General features: G+C 38.3%; 2 long non-coding RNA genes across 2 annotated transcripts; both read left to right on the top strand.

Annotated features, from left to right (window-relative positions):
• Window positions 1–2,353: 2,353 nt before the first annotated feature.
• On the top strand, window positions 2,354–7,563 carry LOC147829326 (uncharacterized). The gene is made up of 4 exons (XR_015449123.1): window positions 2,354–2,445; window positions 3,450–3,574; window positions 5,920–6,019; window positions 6,482–7,563. It is a non-coding gene; the product is annotated as an uncharacterized LOC147829326 (long non-coding RNA).
• A 1,292-nt stretch (window positions 7,564–8,855) lies between these two features.
• Window positions 8,856–17,618, top strand: LOC110345736 (uncharacterized). The gene is made up of 4 exons (XR_002389319.2): window positions 8,856–9,183; window positions 12,106–12,334; window positions 13,771–13,938; window positions 17,220–17,618. It is a non-coding gene; the product is annotated as an uncharacterized LOC110345736 (long non-coding RNA).
• Window positions 17,619–19,242: the final 1,624 nt, after the last annotated feature.

The raw sequence follows: 19,242 nt of genomic DNA, 5'->3' as shown, positions 1-19,242 counted from the left end.
TGTTGAGGTACCAAAACGCTGAGAATAAACTTTGAGAACAGGGAGGATTTTCCAAGTATAAGGGATCCTGGTTATTTCATTAAGAGATCCCCAAATGTGAGTGTCTATTTTTTCCCCCTCTATCTAGTTTCTTGAAAATGAGAGATGAAAGGAGATTGTAAGTCTCACCATTTAGTGCGTTTCAGAACACACAGCTGTGACAATCTCCATAAAGCCAATGGATTGTCTATTTAATGGCCAAGTGTATGTGGGAGAAAGTATGAAAGACACAGCTTTCTACGTCCTCTCTCTGGAGAAGCACCGGGTACATTTGTTTATGAAAGACCGCCTGCCTTCGTTTAATTTAGTGTACTCAAAAGCCCTCTGACCAAACTACCTTTCAACTTTTTGGATTTTTCCTTTTTCCTGTTGAAGAGGAGGAAAAAAAGAAAGATATGTGTAATTGTATACTTTGTGGGTAGGGAACTATATATAATTATCTATCACCTTACAACAGCTTATAACCATGAAACACTAAAAAATAATCACATAGGTCAAAGCTGTTCTATAAACAATAATTATAGCCATAAATGGGAGCCAAAAAAGTAATTTAAAATTTTTATCTGGTACATATTAAAAATACATACATAAAATTAATTTTAATATTTAGATTAAATTCATTATAGCAAGAATACTATCATTTCAACATCTAATTAACATAAAAATTATCAACAAGACAATTTGTTTTCTGTACTAAGCTTTGAAATTCAGTGTGTATTTTATACTTTCAATGTATGTTAATTTAAAATAGCTATATCCCAAATGCTGAGTAGCCACAAGTGGGTGATAGCTACCAGTATCAATAGAGATCTAGTCAGGAATCTTGACCTGATTTTTTTTTTATCTTTAGAAAGCATGTTTGTTTGTTTCTGGAATTAGGAAGGTTATATCTGATTTATTTTATAGATTTAAAAAATTAAATAGAAAGACATCATATGAAAACTTCCAGATTTCTAGATGCCCTTGAAAATTGAGAGGTTTGGGCCATTTGACAACATTCTCCATGACAAGCCATGATCTGCTGGAGCTCATAACTGTTGCTTCTCCTCAGTTGGCCACATTCATGGGTGAGTTTCATGTATTGACATCACCTGGCTGCCTCCTATAGTGATTGGAATTTCTAACTCCAAATCTAGGTCAACCTCTTTTTCTTACAGACCAGAAAACTGTGACTCAGAAAACTGAAGTCATTTGTCATTCGAGCTAGAGATGTTGACAGACTAAAAGTAATAGCTGAGTCCTTGATAACACTATCTAGGGACACCACATGGTTTTCTTAGCCCCACATTTGAATGTTTTGCATTTCAGCTAGCCAGTTTTTCTTCTTTTCCTCCAGAATGTACAGAGCCACTGCTCAGAATCTTTTTTTTTTCTAAAAGCGACCCACATACTCATAGATGCTCCATTTCTGGATAGTTATCTTAATCTGATAAAAGCAATGTTGACTTTAAAGAAATCCATTGTTTTGAACTTGTAAAATATCCCTACCTATTTTCTAGTCTCAGTATGGTTTATTTAAGATAAAACTTTAAAAATATAAACTGTTTACTATACTACAGAATTCCTTAATATCAGTAAAATGAATTCCAAACTTGAAAAAATAACTGTGCTTGCCATTCTCCTGAACTAACACAAGCATTAGATTGGAATTTAAAATATTAATAAATTTTATAAATGAATTCAGACACTATATATATGTGTGTGCGTATATATATATGTATATATATATACATATATATATGTGTGTATATATATATATATATATATATAGAGAGAGAGAGAGAGAGAGAGAGAGAGAATACAGTTTATTCACATTTTGTGGGGGTTTTTTGTTTGTTTTTGTACCAGGGATCAAATTCAGGACTTGCCAGGCAGGCAGGGAGCCACTGAGCTACATCCCAGCCTGAGATACATTTTTTAAAACATGTGAAACTAACTGAGGGAAATAAAAGTCAGAAGAGCAGTTATTTTTTAGAGAAGAAGAGGTGTATTGACCTGAAGAACCTTCTGGATTAGTAGACATGTTGCATATTCTTATGTTAACGGTGATCACACAAATTTTATATATGTGTGTGTGTGTGTGTGTGTATTGCTTCTTTTATTGATTCATAGGTTTATTTGTTTTAACTTCTAAATCAGATGCAGATGCCTTTATTTACCTGAAAGGAGTCAAATAATTGAACTAATAAGCTACAGAGCCCCAGTCCAAGGACAGAAGGAGAGGCAAGCGAAAATACATCTTTAGGATGACTTACATACTAACATTAGTTACCTCATAATGAACTGATACACAATAATCAGGCCTTATATATGCTAAGACATGCAGTCATCTAGTTTGGGTTCCTTCCCAGAGTTTACCTTTGCCTGCGCCCCGGGACATTCAGAGAGTGACAGATTCCAGTAAAGGTAATGTGTGACAGTGTACCCAGATTGCATTTTTTCTGGTTTCTTTATTTTGTTTACATTGCATCAAGTACCTAAATAATTATTTCAGACATGTTCAAAGCCAAACAGAAAAAGGTTGAAAATATTGTGAAGGAAAAGAGAAAATGTGTTTGCCTTTATTCTTAAAGGAGCAGTAAAACTTCATGGAATTTAGCGTGATTAACCAATATAATCGTTTTTCTAGAATGAGTGAGAACCATATTCTTATTCCTCTGCTACCACAAATACTAAGCAGTCAGTCACTGCAATGTCTTTTGTGGTGTATTTGTGGGTTTATATCATGTCACTTCTACAAGAATCGTAATCCTTAATTGCTTCAGAGTTCATTCAGTTTAAAATATTTTCCATCAAAAGCCATGTTCAAATAAATACTTGGAATAAAAGGGGAAGTAGTGATGGGTTTTGAAAACGTGGCTTTTAAAAAGCAACTTTAACTATTTCATGCCCTAAATTATAAATTATACCTATTTCAAATGTCACTTGCGTAGTAGATTGCTTTCTGTTTATGAACACAATATTATTTTGTGATCCCAACTGTTTCAGTCCTGTTGGTTTATAGTATTTCAAATAATTTTTTAAAAGACCTTAAGATAGAAAGACCTCATAGTCTTTGGCAGCTAATCCAGAAGCTTCTTTAAAACAAATCTGCAGGGGACAGATTCCAGAAGGAAAATTGCTTTCAAGCAATAATTTTCTTTCAGATGTTTCAACAATGCAGAGTCAATCAATTTTTCAAGTTATATAAGAAACAAAAAAAGATAATGTTTTTAGATGAATTTCACTCTTTACATCACCACCTTTAAATATTAAAATTTTCTTTTCTTTGCTCTTGCAGAAAATAATAAATTATTACCCTTTGATATGGGAAGAAAAATAATTGAGAAAAGCTAGGTCTTCATTCCCTTGCCAGTTGATCTCCTAATATTCAGAATCTGTTTATATAAATGAGATATTTGCTTTTTAAGCTTTATTTACAGATTTTGCCAGATGAGCATGTAGCCTGTGAACTATAATTGTGGATTTCCAGCTGTTACCAGAAATCTTGGTATGCAGTTTGGGAGCCTGCAGCATGTTTATGAATCAGCTACTGGTAAGCCTAAAATAATATCAACTATTAATGATTGGCAAACCCACTGAGAACAGCCTGCTGATTCAGGACAACCATGGAATTATAGGGGTAAATGTGCTCTTAACAAGCCTTCTCAGTTTTTTTCTCCACTTCGGGCTTGAGTTGACTGTAGTTAAATGAGCCTAAGTAGAGGAGACATTCTGAATTTTAAAGACCAACCACTACAGTAATTCAACAACTCCCTTTAGGAACATACCATGATATTTTACCACCCTTCTTTGCAGAATATTTTTTCCTTATTTGTAATCAAAAGCCCTCTGGTTGCAGTTGAAATCTGAGCTAGGTCTGTGATTTTTCTACTTTGAGGAAGTGAAATGCTTTCCATGGTCTGGAAGTCCAACCCCTAAAACAGAAGCCATTAAGGGGCTGGAAGGGGAAGCATTGATTTTTCTGCCCGTGGTCACCCACATCACCCTCCTTCTCAAGTAGCACACCAATAAACAGTTCCTTTCCTTCTCATCTTTTCCAGAGCATGCCTAGCTGATTATACTCCTGAAATATAATTGAATGAACCTTCCCAGATCCCTAGTTTAGGGATTTAAAAAAAGAATAGCAAAATTTAAATGAAAATTCTTTGGTGGTTGATCACGTATTCTCTTTGATGTTCTAAGTGACATCCAGGCTGTGACGTTTTAGGGACAGAGACCAAGAGAAGAGACCAATACAGTAATCATGGGGCACAGAGGGCACAGGGCTGCAATGCTTATTTAAAAATCCAAGTTGCTCATGTTGGGGCTGAGAGCAGAGCTGACCACTCCTGAGATGGAACTATTCTCCAGCCTAAGGCAGAAGCCATACCACTGTTTAAATGCTATTTTCTACTCTGGGTCATGATTGATACTTAGAATAACATAGGTACGCTTGTTGGTATGAACAAGATTACTAGCTATGAAAAGGGAATCCAGAGTTGAGTCTAGAAGCCAAGTCAGATCCTAAGAAGCTGTCTCTATTTATGAAGTAACAAAAGCATTCCATACCCAATAGGATTGTTGTAGAATCTATGGCAACTTAGTGGAATATTATGTAGTCATTCAGAATAATGACTCTCAATGTGTTGCAGCATGAAAATCTATTATGCTATTGAGTATTTTTGTTGACTATGGCTGCCATAACAAAAATATCATAGAATGAGTGCCTGTAACAAAAGACATCAATTTTCTTGAAGTTTTGGAGGCTGAATATCCAAGATCAAGGTATAGGCAGGGCTGATTTCTTCTAAGTTTCTCTCCTTGGCTTCTTGGATAGCTAGCTGCCTTCTCCCCATGACTTCACATGGACTTTCCCCTGTGCAGATGCATTCCTAGCTCCATGCCTACAATATCTTCTGCTTATAAGGACAGCAATCAGACTGGACCCACCTCAAGGGACTCAATTTAACTTAATTACCTTTCTAAATGCTTCCTCTCCAAAAACAATCTCAGTATGAAGAGCTAGATATTTGAATTTGAGGGGAGGAGGGAGAGACATACCTCATAATATAAGCAAAAAGGAAAAAGGTTCAAAGTGAAAATGATGATTTGAGTGTGAATATCCATCAGGTATGAGGTTTCTTATTGATTATCATCTTTAAATCTTACAGAAGCACTGACCACCATTTAAAAAGAAAAGATAGAGCTCAAAGAATTGAATAATTGGCCAAAGAAAGGCCAACCGTGGTGGAGCACGCCTGTAATCCCAGCATGTGGGAGGCTGAATTTGAGGCCAACCTGGGCTATATAGTGAGTTAATTGCCAGCCTGAACTACATAGTGAGACTCTGTCTCAAAAATAAATAAATAAATAAATAAATAAATAAATAAATAAATAAATCAGCAAGGGACTCAGTCATTAAATATAGAAAATGGAATTTAAAGTCAGGTGTGTACATTGTAAAAATTCATATTCATATTCTTTTCACTGTACCAGATTGTCTATCCTGTAAATGGGCTTGTGATAAATTACAGTAAAGTTATCTGATTTTTTCCATAACAGTGTTATTTCATACCAAATAAAAGAGACATAAATAGCTATGGTTGAGAATTAAATATATGCCAGGCCACTTTGCTAGATGTCATGAGGTCATGGTGGATGGATAAAAAGGTTAAGATACAATCCTGACCCCTAGGGAGAGGAGATATTTGAATGCACAAATGCATAAACTGCTAAAGTTAAGAAACTAGATGTGATAACCACCTGAGTGTTCAGAGAAGGTGCAGAAATCAATTTACTTATTCACATTATACTTACAAGTAAGTTTTTGGAAAACTATCCAAAGTATATCTTGATGGTATGTCATATGAGTTAATTAACTAACTCATTCAATTACAGTGGACCTTCTAGTTACGACCAGCCTGACATACAAACAACTTGGGCTAATTAGGTTAATGGAAGATTCCTCTGCCTCTTGTCATCTAGAGTGTGTACCCAGGTAAACATCCAGATCTCAGCTGTATTGACTTACAAACAACTTGAGCTATAACAAGCTCTCGGGAACTGATCAAGTTCATAAGTCAAGGGTCCACTGTATATTTGTTGTGGACCTACCCTGTTTCAGACATGAATATATACTTATGAATAAAACAAGAATGTTTGCCTCTAGCTTCTAGAGTGTTTTCCAAGGTGGGGTATTCAGGTACTATGCATTAAAAACTATCTGTAATGCTTGTTTAAAATCAGATTTCTGGACTGTATTCCAGATCTTCTAAATCAGACTATCTAAAGATTAGGCCTGGGATTCTCAGTTTCTAAGAACTCACCATCTAAACTGTGTGATCTATTGGCCTACAGGAAACTCAATAAATGTGAAGAGCCCTGTAGTAATAATCAACTGTGGTATTACAAATTACTCCAAATGTAGAGACTTAAAAGAATAAATGTGTTTATTTCACAGATTTTCTGGGTCCAGAAACTGGGCACAGGTTTATCTGGATGCCTTCACCTCAAGGTCTCTCACAAGCCACTGGGCTTCAAGTCTTAAATGTTTAACCGAAGAAAGAGCCACTTCCAAGCTCAACTTGAGGCATGGGTTGCCAGAATAGGAGAAAAGGAAGCAGAAATCACTATAAAGAAGCGCAGAGGCTGGAGAAAGATCAGTGCATTCAGGGAAACCTATTTGTTCCTTGGAAGTCTTAGTCCTTTTCAAAGGTCCATCGGCTCATTTCTGGGGACTTGAGAATAGAATCTCATCTCTGCACTACCAATAGCGCGGACTTCTTTTTTTCAAATAAACAAGATTACAAGATTCTAAATTTACTAAAATCTTTCATGACATGTAAACCTCTTCAGTTCGGGGTTTTGTTATTGACAATGAACAATTCAGTCTCCAAAGTATTTTTAAAGTATGTTTTGTTGGAACAAGCTGTGTGGTTTTCCTTTCATCTGTCTTTGTTGTGTCAGAAGATTTTCATTCAGAATGAATCTTCCTTTTGTCTGATTATTGGCTTAATTCATCAAAGAAGCATGATTCAGGTATAGGTAAGGAAGGAAGAGAGAAATAGAAGGAGGCAAGGGGGAAAATGAGAAGGAAAAAGAAAAAAACTACTGGGTATTTGGACTCTATAGCTGACTGAGAAAAAAAATTCTTTTCAACAGAAGCCTGAAGTTAATCTGAGCAGCAGTGCGGACTGGAATAAGTTCATTTGGATTTTTCAGTCTGTATCAAATAACCTAAATTCAAAGTAGAGAACTGTGGTGTCCTGGAAAAAGCTCTGACCTCAGCGTCTGGGAGACAAGGGCTTTGCTGGTCTTGGTTCAGCCACTCACTTGATGAGTAGGCATGCGTAATTCAATTAACTTGAGAGAACCCTGTGGTTCTCAAAGTGTGGTTATAGGACTAGAAACTTGTTAGAAATGCAAATTTGAAGCCCCATCCCAGAACCATTGAATCAGGAAAAAACTCCAGAAGTGGGGTATAGGACTCCTTATTTCAACAAAAATACATTTCATTCTAATGCATACATATATTTGGCAAACTGTGAGCCAGATAATCTGGGAATTTTTTTCCAGACTAAAATCTATGAACTTCTGAAACTTCTAGGGGTTAAAAATATATAATTGACATGGTGAAGCTTTCCAGTAAAAAATGAAGGTGATGCTGGGGACTACACAAAAAAGTAGGTGTTACAGAACTTCTACTACATAGTATCTGGGAGAAACCATCTGTGCACATTACTATTTTAGCCCCTATCTTGTGCAGGCAAAGGAAACCAGGTACGGGTCGATTAAGCTCTGTTATTCAGAGTCACAAAGCAAATAATGGCAAAGCCAGAACTCGTATCCAGGAATTCTAATGTGTTTAATGTCCTCCTCTGTACATGTTATTACTGTTTCTGTTCCAATATGAGTTTAGTTTCCACATTTTACCCACATGTTTTCTAGATGTAGAAGTCAAGCATTATCTATCTATAGATATTATTTTGACTCCATTTTATCTGTGGTACCAATGGTCTTTTTTTAAAAAAAGAACAGATCAATATAGAGCACAAATATATGAGTACATCAAGAAAGAGATGTGAGTTCCAATAAATACATTCTTTGAAGCTCCTAAGTATAGTAATTCTATTTTGGCTGGATGCCTACCAGCTGAATTTCCTGAATTTTCAGTCAAACTTTCATCTATAACATTGATGGTGCCCTTAAGATAAAGGGACCCAGGTATTAACCGTTCAGTAATTACCAACTATTAGATCTTCCATGGTACTTGGAAAACATCATCCTCTTAAAAGATATAACAGGTAGTAATGGCTAATGGCCTAATTTGCTTCTAACTTTTATTAATGAGTAGTAATAATATTATTAAAAGTATAACAAACAGCAAGACTGAGGAAATCCCAGACCAGAATAGATTTTCTAACTCCTTCCAAAAGTCGAAATGGATAATAAGTAGATGCTTGTGGCCAGTTATTCTCATTTGAGATCCCATAACCTATGTCACAAGACTGTCCCATTACATTCCTGTTTAAGAAATACACCTAAAACTGTCTACCTAAAACTGTTTATAATCTAAAGTAAGTAAATGATTGTCCACTTCCCCTTTTAAAATAAGTTTATAGTTTTACAGTCTTACATTCTATCAGTGCTTGCTCTCTCTCTCTCTCTCTCTCTCTCTCTCTCTCTCTGTCTCTCTCTCTCTCTGTGTGTGTGTGTGTTTGCTGCTCTATACTAATTCCTTTAATCTGGAATCAGAAAAAACATCTTTAATAGACATGCATAAGATGAAGCTTTAAAATAGCATATTTTAAAAAGACACCATAAGTTTATTTTAAAACTTTCCTTTAAAACTTCCTCTCTTTAATCTATCTTTAATTTCTTGTATTTTGAAATATCTCATTTTTCTTCTCTATCTTTTCATAGGTCACTGCTTAGAAATCAAGTCCTAGATCACTCCTTGGAAATCAATTTATGAAGAGAGGGCTCAGCCTTACAGCTGTCCCTGTCAGAACCCCAGACATTCGAGGGAGTTTATCCTGCGTGTCCCAGGCTCACTGGGGCTGCCAGCCCAATGGACCTGAGTGGGTGACTCCAACTGATGCCATGAGAAGAACAGCACCCAACTACGCTCAACCAACCTGGAGAATTGAGCAAAATAAATCAGTAAGTTGTGGCACAGCCTGTTGCTCTGTAATAGAGAACTAAAAATCATCTTATTTCAGCTTTGCAGCATATATATATATATACTGGGAATCGAACTCACGACTTTGTGCTTGCGAGTCAGGCGGCAGCACCACTGAGCCAAATCCCCAGCCCTGCAGCTTATATTTTGATTACTGTTTCCATATCATTCCTAAAAGCAGTCTGTTGTACCAAGCCGAATGCATTTTGTTGAAACGTCACTTATTTTCCAAACTCATGACTGAATTTGTCAATTCACAAACGCGCACATGCACGCGCATACACACACACACACAGTAAAATTTCACATCAGGCAAGATCTATATGTTGCTTTCTGATGCTGTTTTTATTCTTCGTATGCTAGCTTTGAAGTGACAGATCAATTTTATTTTTTTTTATTTAATTTTTTTTTGTAATGGGGATCAAACATGGGTCCTTGTGCTTTTGAGGCAGGCAGCGGAACCTCTGAGCTAAATCCCTGGCCCCTAGTTCAGTTTTAAAGTTGACTTCTCTTTTGATTATTTTCAGATTGTTTATACAAGGGGTGATCAAAAATATGGTGAATGTTTAAATTTTTTAAAAAATACTTACCACATTGAAAATACATTGCCAAGAGTGCTGAGCTAAGTGTATATGAAGTGAGGGGAAGTATTTTTGAATATTTTGAAGGAGATTGATGGCTGTGTGTTTTTTCCTGCAATAATTTTTTATTTAAACATTCATTGTATTCTTTGATCGCCTCTCACTGATGAAACATCTGTGGCAGTTTATATCAAATAAAAACGTCATGATGTGTTCTCAAGTGCTTCATTCACTGGATTTGGCACCTGATTTCTGGCTCTTCCCCAAAGTCAAGATGACCATAAAAGTTAAGGGTTTTGGATCAATTCAAGATATCAAGGCAGCCACAACAGCACAACTGCAGACCTTCAGGAAAGAGGACTTCCAGAACTCCTTCAGAAAGTAGCAAGAATGATGGGATAAATGTGTTCAAAGTGAGGGGGAGTATGCTGAGGAGGATTAATGACAATAAATATCTTAGTGTAATGTGTTTTTTATATTTAAATATCCACCATATTTGTTGATCACATCGCATACCATGTGCCAATTTCTTTTGCCCCAATAAACTTTTACTCCTCTGCAATTAATGGTAACATAAATTCACCAGAAAAACAAACCAAAACAAAGTGCTGCTGCATCTGTGTGTGTGTGGGGAGTGCATATGCATAAAAGTGTATACATTTTAACCTCCCATCTACTATAATTAAACTTGTCCGTGCTTGTTGTAATCTGTGATCTGAGAGGCTTAAACTAAAATTTATCTGGCTCAATCCCCAGAATGTCTAAACTTTTCCCAGCACTAAGAAGAATGACTTTTACACCCTCTGTACACATCTGTACCCCATACTCCTGCAGTTAGCTTCCCCCCTCCCTGCCATTAATCCCCTAGGTTGCTTCTTGCCAAAGATGTTCTGCTGCTTGACAGAACACTAATCTCCAAGAATTTCAAAGTATCAGCTTACCTGTAAACGCCCAGAAACTGTCTCCATCCTTAGTCTCATCCCCTTTTATGTTTCCTACATCTTTGAACAGATGCATTGCTTTCTGTCTGAGAATGAGGCTTACATTCTGTTGTGGTTAGGAGGGATGCTGACCTGAAGGCACACCGTTCCCTCTTAACTCAAAGAAGCAAGATCAACATTCAGAATTGCTAGTGGCAAAATCAATTGGTAGAAGGACAGGTCACCCATGCGCAGAAAACTCGAGTAAGCGCAGGGAAGAATCCTTTGTTAAATTAACATGGAGGCTTTTGCTGAACTAAAATAAGTCTTGGAGAAAGAAATAACAGGCAGAAGTGGGCAGGTATGATGTAACACGGGAGAGTTCTCTTTTAGTGTTAATCTCCCCTTCATGGTTCTACATGTTTGTAACAGGAGAGAAGAGTTAGTACAAAGGGAAAGTGCAAATTGACAGTCCTAGGACTCCAATTCAGGTCAATTTATTACTAAGAAAGAAGTTGAGCTGTGAAATGAAAAACTGAGTTCCTGAGCAGATGAAGGCTCTGAAGCTGCAGTATTCCTTCACTGAGAAACTGCTGTGGATTTAATAGACTCCCAGGAAGTGCAGCTGAGGGGTCTGCTCCAGTCTGCAGCATAAGCCCAATTTTCAATTCTAATGAGAGGCAAGGTTCTCCTACTTCAAACTAAATGGCAATGATATGCAGCGTCCTCTTTTGCTGAAATGATGACTTCTACATTTGCTAACCTTGCATAGAACCTCATCAGGCCTGTTGGTAACGTGAGGATAAAAGGTGACATGGGAATGTCCAGCTCCTCCTCCTCCTCCTCCTCCTCCTCTTCTTCCTCCTCTTCCTCCTCCTCCTAAACCCAGCAATACACAGGTCCCCTTTTCTTAGCTGTGCTGCTGAACTCTGTGGAATGTCACCGAGTTTGCTACAATCTGACAATGAGACTGTACTTGGAGTATTTACTAATGCAGCTCAGGAAATGCTGTGATCTAACAACAAGTTTCGACAGCATATTGAAGTTTGCCACACTCGGTGATCAGCGCACCACATGTATACTTCCAGCTCTTTAAGCTGGTGGGGGAGTGGGAAGCATGAACTAAAACCCATCCGAAGATTCAGAGTCAGAAAAGGTTAATGGTATATGAATTTGTGGGCTGATTTCCCCAGAACCCCAACCCTGCAAGGTAGGGGTGATCTGCCTGTGCTTGTGTTTTGGGTGGCAGAAGACTCTCATCTCCTAATGCTTCACATTGAATAAGAAAAGCCAGAAGAGAGAGGGATGCTGACAGAGGGTAGAAAAGTAGCCTTATTTTGAAATGGAAATTAAAAGAAGTTTAAGAAGCAACTAAGATTCTTTTGCTCTTTCCCCTTCTTAGCACACATGATCTCGACCAGTCCACACCTAGACTGAATTCAGCATTGCTCCTGGGTACCTGAGGACCCAAAAACTTGGATTGACTTCAAAGGAGATGATTAAAGGAAGGGGGAATTGGAAGTGACTCCCTTGAGAAAAGATTAAAGGAGGCCACTCGAGGAAACTGACTGAGCAACAGCTGGGGAGCAAAATGATAAAAGCTACAAATACCTGGAATGTGCAAACACCAAGTAAGGGAAACAGTCCTCGTTACACATTAGCAGAGGAAAGTTTTGGCTGAGAAGTAGAAAAGCCTTGTGAGAGAAAGTGTTCAATTAGCCAACGGATTTCGGAGTAATGAAAGTGGAGGCTAGACCAGGAGGGACGTTGTATAAGCAAGCCCAAGAGATTTCCAGGAGGCACATGATAATGAGTGCTTGGGCATTTGGAAGCTCCATGGCCTAGACAACCTCTCCCAGCAAAACTCCCATAACTGAGGCTAGTTCAGGTACAATTGACATGAATTAATTTATTCGGTCTTCTAAAAGGTAACTGGTTACTATAGAGAAAGGGTATCGAAAACCTTCAGAAATCACAGGCTCAAAAAGCCAGGTCTAATGTTGAACAATTTACTACAAATTGTAAAGTGGAAATTAAATGCATAGCATCTCAGTGCACTTAATGAGGTGAGGAACAACTGTGAGACTTCTAATGAAAAGTGAAAATAATTGAAAAAAGGCATTTCTTGTAAATGCAGGCTGCAGTAATAAGAACCACTGCTGCTTTGAAGCTTTCAAACAATCCATTCTGATGACTAAAAAGGATCACTTTTGCTTAAGGAAGTCATTTTGTACTTGTCCTCCTAAAATTCCTACTGTGACCTTGCTAATAAAAGTGTGCTAGCTTTCCCAAGAAATGCTCCCCTATTTCAAATCTTAGAACAAAGTTTAGAGAAATTTTAGAAACAATTTGCATAATCACTGATGGAATAATTTGCAATGTTAAAATTGTCTCCTATTTAAATTGGACCAAATTCTTCTTAAGGATGGTTTTCCTCTGTTTTGGGGAAAGGTTGGGTTCATAAAGAGGCTTTATAGAATCTAGTCAACTAAAATATCTTGAGATATAAAACCCAATGTTTACCTATACACTTATAAACTATGTTTTTCGTAACTAGGTAAGATTACTGACAGATGGAACTCTTTTTGATACACTGTTGCTGATTTCCCATTAGTTTTTACCCTATTAGAGCCCCATTTTTCTGATAAGTTGGACAATTCTCCCTGTGATAAGCTATGCCCTCTGACCTCATTTAACTGTGCATACCTCTATTTGCTCACTGGTAAATTTTACAAGGGTCCACCACTAGAACTAATCAATCGTGAGCCTGCTTTAATTTGAAATTGCAAAGTCCTTTGCTACAATAAACACCCCCCCAAGATTTCCTCCAGAAGTATTTAATAATCTGCTTAATTGCACTGGCAGACACAGGTAGGGTTAATTTGGGGGTCTGGTTATTCCCTCTGGTTGCCACCTCCTTGTCTCCATAATTGGTAAACAAAGCAAATCAAAAGAAAAAAACATCTTAGACCTAAATATATTATTCTCTTGTATGTGATGAATGTTATTTTTAATCCTTCAATTATTGCTTTTAACATCTTCCTTTCCCCCTTTTCTTTCCCTAAAGAAACATGCAAAGCCTGCAGAGGTGAACATTACTTCACAGAAGCGCCTACCACAGAGTGGTGGCTATTTCCCTTCTCACCAGCAATTTCAGCTTCCCAGTTGTAGTGTTCAGCTCCGTTTTACATCAATAGTGATTCCATGCAGAGCCGAAGCTCTGAACGCGAGAAGGGTAAGAAACCATCCTTCAAATTGCTGTCACAACTTGAAGTGAAAGAGAGCCCAGAGATCAGCAAAGAGGCCACAGGATCTGAAAGCCAAGTGGGATCAGATCTATTGGAGAAAGTTTCCCAAGATCAGGTTCCCAGAATGGCAATCACTCATCCCGTGAGGAAGAATGAGCACACGTGTGTTCACTGGGGCCTGCTCAACGGTCTAGGGTTACCTAGAAACATTTCCTTGTGCTTCTCCAGGGAATATATTTTTGTACAAAAATCTCATCTTATTACATAAAAGCTCAGTAACTTATCAATGTATTAATTTGCCATCTGTGGCTTGCCCAGCCTAGAAGCAGCAAGACTACAAAAGGGATTTTAAATATTTAATTTCCAAGTTATAGGCAGTCTACCTTAACTTGTTTTTATTACCTTTAATTAGCTTACTAATCTTCCCATTTCCTTGTTGAATAACTGCTAACTTAATGTGTTTCCATAATGCATTTTTAAATTACTGCTTTAAAAAATTCAGTGCTGATTTCCAGTTTTGGCTCACTGTATTAATTATCTATAAATATGTGTGAGATTTCTTTCAGCAGATCCTCACCATCTCCTTATTATCCCTATATAGACACTTTAAAGTGCTACAACAATTCAAAGTTCAACCTCCCTGTAATTTACTCAACCTTATAATTGATATTTATAAGATCAGGGGACCTGGAAGGGAAGAGAAATATTAGCCAGCCCCGTTCTAGCTCGGAAATCTTTAATTTGGATTTAGGTGTCAGGATCTTGTTTTCAGAGACAAACAGGCCCGCCCTCCTCTGTGCTCAGTTATGCACGCCTCTCCTCTCTGGACACAGTTTCTCTTTTTAAGCAAAGGATGTCTTCCTGAGCTCATTCCTTCCTGCAAGCTTCAATTGAGAAGGAAAGTGAACAAACCAGTTTGTCCTGGCGACAAGGAGTGGAGTCATTGGACTCTTTTTAGCATTAGCAGGGTAGAATGAATAATGAAATGCCTAGGTTTTAGCTCTTAGCGTATGCAATGAGGAACAAGTCACTGTTAATCATAGAAACTCTATTTTCACATCCATACAATACAGATAAAATTTGCCCAGTATAAAGCCCAGCACTGGGCACAGTGAAATGAGACAACACAGACACATAATTATGTGATTTGAAAACAGCAAAATGCTGAACAATACAAAGGTGTAATTATCACTTCCCTACCAGGGTCTTCGGCAGTGCCTAGATCAATGGTTCTCAAAGCATGTCCCCTGGACCAGTGACATTAGCTTCACCTGGAAACTGATTACGATCCTTCTGAATCCAAAACCCAAAGGTAGCCCAGCACTGTTTTAAAGTCCTCCAGGTATTTGCATCATACCACAGTGGGAGAGCCAGTGACCAGGTGTCATCTGTGATGAGGGCATTTGAGGTTAGATTCTCTATTAAGAGTCATAAAAGCATCTAGGGTCCATGAAGGGAAAAAGAAAATGAGAAAGCTCTTTGTGCCTCTGTTATCCATAGGCAGCAGTCACAAGTAATGGTTAAAAGTTTGTGTCCTGAAAACAGATTGCCTAGAGTTAAACTTTGACTCTCCTAGCTTGGTGATTTTTGATAAGGTACCAAATCTCCGTGTCTCAAGGGCTCACCTGAAGATATAATGAAGTAACATAGTTCATTCCTAGGAAACGTAGTGCCTGCCATGCAGCAGACTCTCAAACCACATTACCTATTATTATTCTCTGAATTTGAATCTCCAGACAGCCCATAATAGTGTACTTGTGCCATACTGCATAGTTATCAGACTGTGTAAATACAGTGAGAACAAAGGAAATATCATACATCATTTTAAGAGTACATGTATATATGGCTACCTGGAAGACCCACCCAGGCAAACACAAAAGACAAATTCACAGAAGAATCCGAAATACTCTCCCCAGTGTACAAGTACTCACCTCTTCTTTGCTTGTCGCCCTGAAGATGTAGATTTATGATTCCTCATAGTGGCTCTCTGAAGATAGATACTGTTCCTATGCAACTTCAAGGAACAGGAGGCAGAGCTGGAGAAAAAGAAAGTCTAGCTGATTATTTTTATGAAGACATAGAATCAATTTCAAACAGAAAAAAATAAAGGTGTCTAAGGATTCACCACTTAGTGGAGCGAGGGTAGTCATTAATTTCAGGAACAACATAGAGTATATATTCATTAATCCATTTGTGAGGTATTCAGAGATTTCCAGGTACAATGCTTATTACTGACATTAAATGTACTGCAACTGCTAGAATCAGACAATGAAATAATACAAATAAATCCATGTGCATGAGAAAAAAAGCCTTGGGACATCTGTGAGACACAATTAAGGTGAGCTAGACAGCAACCCTTCTGAAAAAGAAGAATAAGGGAATCAAGGGCTTTCACAGTGGCTTCATGAAGGATTATTCAAAGATCTGAGCGCAAAAATAGAAGCCCTGCAGGCAAAGTGGAAAATACAGGCTGGAACCAAAGAGACTAAAAGGGAGAATCCTGATAGAAAAAACAAGTCAGGGTTATCCTCGAAGGTGAAAGAGGCCCAGGGCAATGGTGTTCTTTCTTTCCTAGCTCAAAGAGGAAGACTTGTTAGGAGAAGTGCCCCTTCGCCAGCACAGCCAACTCTCAACTTGCCAGCCAGATCTACTCTTTAAGTTCATTCCTAAGTCAGCAAGTTAAACTCAGAAAACATTTTCCCGTGGAAACATTATTCATGGTGGTTTGGCTTTCTGGACAACCCACAATAAGATATTTAGCCCAAAATGAAATTGAATACAGAACCTAATCCTTAAAAATATGATTTCGACAGCCTCTAACCAGGGTTTTTAATATTGTGTCTTTGGGAAAACAGAGTTCAAGTTCAAAGGTGGGATGTATCGGCTGGGCACAGGCCTGAAGCCAGCTGCTGAACTGTGTCCTCTCTGCTTAGAACCCTTTCCCCAGATGACCTCAGGACTGGGCCCAAACAGCACACTTGCAGGGAGGTCATTTCTGACACCCTAATCTAAACATTTCAACACTCTGTCCCCACTGCCCTCCTGAACTCTCTCTTTGCTTTATTTTTGTCCATAATACACCATTTGACAAACTCTCTATTTCTGTATTTATTTACTTCTTGATTTGCAACCAACAGGAGAATATAAACTCAAGGAAGGCAGAGATTCTTGTTTGTTTGCTCAGTAATATAGCACTAGTGTCTGATACATACTGGACACACAAAACATAATTGTTGAAGGTATTTATTTGTTTGTTTATTAACTGTAGGTTGCAGAGCTGGGGCTGAGCCAGGGACCATGAAATCTTCAGAGACCTGCCTGAGAAACTGGGTCTCTAAATCAATCTTCCATCAAATGCTCCACAACGGAGAGAGAAATGTGCCTATGTTGGAGGAGGAAGGCTGGAAGAACAGCGGGCATTATGCATGAAAGATTCCTGGCCTGGGAGCAAATAAACTTCCAGTTCTTCTCCTGTCTCTGATACTCACTAGTACATGACCTTGGACCAGACACTGATGCACCAGAGCCATCACTGCTCTCTGCTTTTTAACAGGAAGATCTTGCTCTTCATACCCTGCAGTGCTGTTGGTGAAGATCAACTGAGTAATCCATGTGCAAGTGCTCTGAAAACAATAAAGTGCATCATAAAATAAGCAGCTGATGATGATTAAAGGGTAAAGTACATAAAGAAATCTACATGGATTGTCTGTGGGATACAGGGGCTGTATTTTTTTTTAATATAACCATCTATGAGGCTTAGCTCAATAATGAACATGTGAAAAGTGGTAGGAAGGCTGTGTGCAATTGGCATTCTTGATAAAAGGGAAAGAGCTTAGAAAAATATTCAAGGAATAGGATGCAGAAATATTTAGAGTTGGAAAATTATATCTTCCTTCAAATGCAACTTTCTCAAAGAAGCATTTCCAGGCAGCCTCACCTTTTATCTTTCTCACCATCAAAAAATATAATCTCTCTGTAATAGCTTCTATCACAATGGGTAATTATATAGGTAAAACATATAATTTATTTGCTTACTCCCTACCTCCCCTTACCATCCCTATGCTGCAGGTTCCACAACCACAAGGCTATTTTTTTTTGTCTTGCTCACTAACAAATACTCAGAATCTAGCATGGTTCCTGCCACATAGCAAGCACTTAATAAACATTGGTTGTGTGATCAAATTAATGAGTAGGTAAATGAATGACTATCGGGACAATGAATGGATGGAGACATAAACACAAACGCATGTACATACACCAGCTGGAAAGATAGGGTTTTAACAGCAGAACTGAGTTTGTCTGGCAATTCTTTCCACCAGTGAGCTAACAATAAAATATAATGATGTTTCATTCTGTGTTAGCGAAAGGGGTTTTCCTGATAGAATGGGTGGCTAATGTCTTCTGAATGGCCCTGGATGATCTGCAAACCCTCACCCCCCCATACTGCTCCTACTTTTCATTCAAGCTTTGGCATTAGCACAGGCACAAGCAAGTCCTGCTTGACCTGCTAAACTTGCCAGGCAAACCCTACTTAATTACAGGCAGAGAAGCCTGGCAATTGCTTGCCAGTCTGTCTTCAGACAGGTTTGTCCAGCAAGGACCAAATAAGTGTGTCTATTGTTTCACTCTGGTTGATGGGTCTGTAGTGGGAGGGGCAGAGGCTGTGTGGGGAACTAAAACTGTTAGTATAAAGATCCGCTAAAAGGCTCTCTTCTAACAAATCTCCCAGGCACTGGGCCTGAGCTGAATGGGGACACGGGTCGCAGCAGCTGGGCACTGGTATCTAACAGAGTGGGTGGATATTGAGGAGGATAAGGGCCAAGGGAAGTAGACCACAGCTCTGCAAAAGGCTGATTCCACCTGTTCCACAAGATGGCTTATCGAGAAGGGCTCCAATTTAGGAGTCAGGCCTCCAATGGATTTGAAGCTCACTTACTGTGTTGTTTATAATTTTCTTTCATCATTTTGTAAAATGTGGGTAAAAATACCTATTCTCCGTGTTGTTCAGGCTAGAAAAGTACATAATAAGAATTCAAAAATTATAGTTTTTATCGTTATTTTCTGGCTTTCTTTTTGGTTTTTTTTGGTACCAGAGATCGAACTCAGGACCTTGTGCTTGCTGGCACCACTGAGCTAAATCCCTGGCCCCTCTGGCTTTTTTTTCTTTTCTCTCTTTTTGGTTGACTCCTAAGCCTGCCCAGGGCATCCTTCTCAAGCTCAAGCTAGACAACCCAGTGTGGATATCTGGGAAGCTCTAAAAGGCACACGGCTGAGTCCTGCTCTCAAGGATT

This window comes from Heterocephalus glaber, unplaced genomic scaffold (genome assembly GCF_053883595.1).
Source record: "Heterocephalus glaber isolate CG9 unplaced genomic scaffold, H.glaber_assembly_v1.0 deba00000621, whole genome shotgun sequence".
In the NCBI taxonomy this organism is placed as follows: domain Eukaryota; kingdom Metazoa; phylum Chordata; class Mammalia; order Rodentia; family Bathyergidae; genus Heterocephalus; species Heterocephalus glaber.
This window is presented reverse-complemented; position numbering and strand designations above follow the sequence as displayed.